Here is a 6,733-nt window from a genome sequence, read left to right on the forward strand (position 1 = left end):
TGGTGTATATAGGAGTCTAAGGGGTCACAATTTAATCAGAGTCTACATAACAATAATGATGTAAGGGCACAACAATAACAATAGTGGGCTTATATGGGGCACAAAAATAATAATAGGGGGATACACTAGTATTATAAGGACCTAACATCCCACTTGTTATTTTCTTTTCACACTGGGGATCATAAGAGAGCTTAGTCATTGGTTGAGAGCTACAATGCCCATTGTTTCTCTACAACAAGAAAGCTTCCCAATGCTCACATACTTTGTCAATGCATCTATAACATTCATCAAAGTGTCCACCTTTACCAACAACACCCTTTTGTCTTCCACCATATCCCTCACATAGTGATATTGAACATTAGTGTGCTTTGTCTTTGAATGATAAGCAAGGTTATTTTCCAAAAAAATTGCACTTTGGTTGTCAAAATATATCCTTATAACTCGTTGTACCGACCCCATACTTGAACACAATCTCTGCAACCAAACAAATTCCTTGCTTGCATGAGTGGTTTCCATGTATTCAACCTTTATATTTGAAAGTGCCACTACAAACTATCTCTTTCTCATCCAACTTATTTCACCTCCAAATAGGTTAAACACGTACCCACTTGTAGATATTCTATAATCCAAATATCCAATCTAGTCTGCATCAACAAAGCCACGTATGTCCAAAAATATATCTAATCCTGGTCTTCTTTGGTATCACAAACCATAATCACTAGTGCCATGCAAATTCTTGAAAACTTGCTTCATTGTTGTCCAATGCTCCTTCCCTGGTTTTGACATAAACCTACTCAATACTCCCACTGCATGTGCAATGTCTAGTCTAGTACAAACCATTGCATACATTAGGATACCAACTGCACTCGCATATGGAATGTGAGACATGTCCTCTTCCTCTTCCTATGTCTTGGAACACTTTTCAACAGATAAATTCACACCTATGGGAATAGGAACCTTCATCTGTTTGTTATCCTGCATATTAAACCTTTGCAATATTGTCTCAACATACTTCCTATAGTTTAACTAGAGCTTCCTCTTTACCTAATATCATTTAATTTCCACACCAAAAATATAGTTTGTAGCACCAAGATCATTCATGTCAAATTTAGATGACAATTGGGTCTTCAAATCCTGGATAATTTCTTTGTCATTTCCAATCAGCAACACATCATCCACATACAAGACCAAATAAATAACACGGTCAAGAATTAATTTAAAATACACACAATCATATGATTTTCTCCTTGTGAATCTAAGTCCCTATATGTATGTATCAAATTTTTGATACCACATCCTTGGTGACTACTTCAACCCATACAAAGACTTTTTTAACCTGCATACCAATTCTTTCTCACCCTACACTGCAAATCCTTTTGGTTACTTCACGTAGATATCTTCTTCTAGATCCTCATGAAGAAATTTTGTCTTCACATCCATATTTTCTACCTCAAAATCAAGCGTACTAACAACAAATAAAAGTAATATAATTGAGGCTAACTTGGAAATAGGAGAAAAAATATCTCCAAAATCAATTCCTGACACCTGGGAATAACCTTTTTCTACCAATTGAGCTTTGTATTTCTTCACCTTTCCTTATGCGTTTATATTCTTCTTAAACACCAATTTGATGCCAATGGGTTTCCTTCTAGCTGACAACTCCACCAGATCCTAAACCTCATTTTTGTCCAAAGAAGCCATTTCATCAACCATGGCCTCCTTCCATAGTTTTCCATCGTCTAAATTCACTGTCTCCCTAACAGTTTTGGGATCATCATCAGTAATAGATACAACAAAATTTGAATAGAAAGCAAATGGACTATACCTCTCTTGTTGCCTTCTCTCTCGAACTAATCTTCTGAAAACTGGAGTGTGTGGTTCTTCCTCTTCTGATTCATGTTCTATTGTAGAGTCTATTTCTTCCTCCTTTAGTTGAAACTTTATCTTCATAGGTTCCTTTTGTAGGAATTCATGTTTAATAACATATTTCACCTCTCTAAGCATCACATCTCAGTTGTACACAACCTTCCTTGTTTCTCAGCTCCAAATCTTATAACCTTTTAAACCATCCTTATACCCAATAAAGACGCACCTTTCAAATTTACTATCCAACTTGGTTCTTTTCTCCTTTGGAACATGTACATATGCATCACAACCAAATACCCTCAGATGTGAAAGAGAGGGCTTCTTACCAGTCCATACCTCATGTGGAGTCTTATCCTTCAACGTTGACGAAGGTGATATGTTAAACAGGTAACATGTAGTATCCATTGCCTGTACCCAGAATTCCTACCCTAATCCAACGCCACTAAGCATGCTTCTTTTCTTTTCCATCAACGTCTTATTCATTGTTTATAAACTCCATTCTTCCAAGGAGTAGTCTTAAGTTGTGCTATACCATATTTCTTATGGAAATATTAAAATTCCTTCTTGCAAAACTCTCCACCATAATTTGTCCTCAAGACCTTGATCTTCTTCTCTATCTTATTTTCCACTAGTGCCTTAAATTATTTAAACTTGTCGAATACTTTAGATTTCTTCTCAAAGAAATATGTCCATGTATTCCTCAAGAAGCCATCTATAAATGAGACAGAGTACACATACTGACCCAGTGATGGAATCGACATAGGTTGATACACATCACTGTGCACAAGATATAATATCCCTTTTTCCCTCTTAGCACCAGAGGTGAAGCTCACCTTATTCTTCTTCCCATATACATAATGTTCAAAAAAATTGAAATACATTGAGAAATTATACATACCATTTTCCATGCCATTACCATGTAGCATTCAAAGATCCTTCTCTCCAATGTGTCCCAGTCTTTTATGTCATAACATAGTCTTTTCTCCATTAATAAAAGTGTTACCTAGAAGCTTGTATAGAGTTCCAATCCAAACTCCCCACATCAATACCAATGCTCTCTGAACCATATTACAAGTATCTTTCTCAAATGTTGTTTTTACACATTCATCATCCATCTTGCTTACAAAAATCAAATTTTTAGCCAATGCAGGAATGTGCAGAACACTAGGAAGTGTTCTAATCCTTCCACCTTACAACTTTAGCTTGATTTTTCCACGTCCTATGATTTTATCCTTCCTGTAATATCCTAGGAGGACATCACCACTATCATATTTCACGTACTCATAGAACCACTACCTATGGGGAGTGAAGTGAAAGGATGCACCTGAGTCAATCAACCATGCCTCATGATCTACATGTGTACTTGAAGAAGAAACCAAGTACACATACCCACCTTCATCTGAGGTGGTTTTTTCCTCTACATAAGGAGCATCATCATATCCTTTTCCTTTCTCAGTAGTTCTAGATCTACAGTCCTTTTTGCACCCTTTTTGTAGTGCCCTTCTTCTCCACATTTCAAGCATACCTTTACATATTTTGCTCGAGATTTAGATCTCCCACTTGAGAAATTATTTTTGTTCATGTTCTGGGATTGTTGTTATAACATCATTTGGCACTCCCATAGATAGATGCTCTTGTATGGCCTTAGGAAGCCTTTTCCCATGCAGACTTGATCCTTTACTAAAAAGAAATATTTCAAATTCCATACACTACTTTGCCCATTCAAAAACATGTACATACGTGGGTTCTATAACTTCATACCCGCGTATACCTTTTTAAATATATATAAAAAAACATTATGTTATTTTTCGGGCGGGGTTCATGGGTTTTACCGAGAGCCCACCTAAAGGAGCTCGTAGCACAACTGAATTAACTAATTTTAGGTGGTATATATACACACCTTGGATAGGCCTAAAACAAATAAGAGAAGGGTTATCTACATTATACCCATTTTTCTCCCAGATGAAGTCTGGTTTTCCCGTGCATACTGCACTCTCAGTCTCTATGGAAACCCTTATTTCCTTTGCAAAGATGTTCATCATATTTATAGCATCTCCTTGCATTTGTTAGAGAGGTTGTTTTCGTGGATCGGGCTAGACGGATCGGAGGAAGGCTTTGTCGATGCTTTGGCTTGGATCAGGTTGTACCTTTCTTGTACCTAATGTTGATTATCAATAAATAAGCTCATGTCTTGTTCCTGATATGTTATTGTCTCATGAATAACAATTTCCACGTTTATATATGATCATCTAACATATCTTTTGTATATGCACATTGAATTATATATCATGTATATGATCCTCTAAATTTATTTGCAGGCCTGCTTGATTTTGGGGGAAGCAAAGGGTTTGGACCCTACAGTAACATCGTCAAACGTAGGACCTCTGGGTAAATTTCCAAGTCCACATTTAATAATTCACATGTTTGGCATGCTTTCTTGACTGCTTGTTGATTTTCTTGTTATTCCCTTTTGAGGTTGTCAACCCTTACCTTAAGGAACTTTTCCCACTAACAGAATTGGCAACTCCACTGGGGAATACCATCAAGTATTTCCTAGAAGGGGTGTAATTCTTTGTTCTAGGTTTTCGGTTTATTGTGTCTGGTTGTTTCTAGCCTTCTTGACACCTAGGCAATCTGGCCAATCAACCTGATATCTTGGATCATGATTGTATTTTACTTTATCCCTAGTTTTCCATTTATACGCTCTTTTTGTTGTATACAAAAGCATACATATGCATTTTATTCCAAGAAACCCACGTATACGCTATTTTCTTTAGAAATAGTCGCATACATATGTGTTTCTGGAACTACTCAGTTGCGAACAAATTGAAAATTTTGATTTTTTCTTTTTCTTTTTTGTTTTTTTCTGGGGGTTTGGCCATGTTTGCTTCTGTCTTTATTGTTTGAATGAGGCTTGAAATCATCTTTTTAGCAATTGTTGATAGTTTTTTCCATCTCTTTGGTGAAAATCCTATGTCAACCTAGGGTTTGTGATTTTTGAATACTTTTATAACTAAAATTGGGTTTCAGATTTTCTTTGGGAAGCGTCTGATTGTTCTGTGTTGTTATGACAGTTGGTTGCTCTTGCAACTCACTTATAACCCAGTTTTCTTGATTTTTTCTTGTACATTCTGGAAGTTGGCATGTTTTTTCTTTTCATTAGTTGTTTGAGAGAAGTGTTTATGATTCTTGGGTAAACAAGAGATTTAAGTTCTCTGAAATATTCTCATTTCCATAATTTCCTATATGTTCTTGACCAAATCACTTGAGTTCTTTTTGTCTCTTATTCACATTAGTCTTTTAATTTTTGAGATTATTAATGGCTTGTGAGTTTTGGGTCTCTTTCTTGTTGTTGGTCTTGAATCTAATACTTTGTTTTGCTTTCTGGAACTTGTAGTCTTTAAATCCTTTGAAGAAAAAGAAAAACATTTGTTTTGAGTTTATTTTCTTTGATTTTTTTACTTATAAATATTTTACAAATGTATGCATTCTTTTTTTTTCTAAGTAAATCTATTCTATTAATATGAAACAAAAATATAATTACAATGAGGCTCAGGCCTCAGCAGTACTGAACATCCATTATCAGAAAGAACCCGACTGCCCCATCAATGGGGAAACCAGTCCGTTAAGGCAAAAAGAACCCACACATGGGTTATTAGTTTTAAACCAAAAAACTTTAATCATGGCAAAAGATGACCAGGAAAGTTCAAACATAACAAAAAAAAAAATTCAAAAAATAACCAAGTAGCAGAATAAACACCCAGCTGGCAGGAGGCGACAATTGGCTGCCAAGTGTCACTTCTATAAGTCATCTGGGGCCAGCTCCTCCTCGATGCGACAAGCGTATTGGTACCAATCCTCCTCCTCCGTTGACATGCCAGCCTGAGGTCCATGACCGAGAGAAGGCCAGCGGAGCTGCCAACATGTACATGCAAGTGGAACGTGTCTCCCATTCAGCTTCCTAAAGTCTGCATGTCTTCAATTCTGCCTTTCGCAACATGTTGACTACCACCCATCTCCTTGCCAAGCAAGGTGGTAACCCCTTCATCCAGTGGTTGCTTACCAGGGTCGCGGGCACTTTTGAGCCTGTGGGCAGCCCGCTGCTGCGCCTCATTTCTCTCTAGAGAAGCATCCTGAGGTTCAATTTCCTCAGAAAAAACGATGGTGATAGTGGCTATGATTATGGGCCAATTCAGGGTGCTGTGAAAGCGAAATTGAGTTGAGTGAGGAGCAGGGTGAGGGGGGAGGGGAAGAGAGGCTGTATGGACGGCAGCGTTTCTCCGACTAGTCCCCTGGAGCAGAGCGCGTCCTCGACCACTGCGGGTATCAGGGTACCTACCCGGGAAGGTGCCAGAAGGATTATGGATGTTAGGGGAAGGGGAGGGGGATGCAGAGTCTGGGATGGGTGTTGCAGGAGTGCGGATGCCACCATCACGGCTACCTCCTCTTCTGCTACGCATTCGGTGACAGATGCGAGCCATAACAATGTTCGAGCAGAGCTATCAGTGGAGAAATTGGCAGAATGGTTGGGTAGAGGATGAGAGAGGGAGTTTTAAACTGGATTCAAGTTGCAGAGCCTTGTTTGGGAGAAATGATTCCCATTACCAAGGTCTACATAATTGAGCAACCACATCGGCTTCTAGTAACAGTTCGAGAACAAGGCTACGCTGCTTGAGGAGGGCATAAGCTATGGAGCAGGGGGGGGAAGCATGAATAAGTTCTGGGGCATCCATAACTGTGCGAATAATGGGTAGTTATCGGCTAGAGTATCCATTTAATGAAATTTGCAAGCCGCCATGACTTTGTTGCAGGCTGGCATGGGAGGGAACGCAGGCGGCCATGTGTCCCGTCCCCTCGCCGCTGGACC

Source organism: Pinus tabuliformis, chromosome 5_1 (genome assembly GCF_031772625.1).
Source record: "Pinus tabuliformis cultivar Carrire ecotype Pingquan chromosome 5_1, CPIR1, whole genome shotgun sequence".
In the NCBI taxonomy this organism is placed as follows: domain Eukaryota; kingdom Viridiplantae; phylum Streptophyta; class Pinopsida; order Pinales; family Pinaceae; genus Pinus; species Pinus tabuliformis.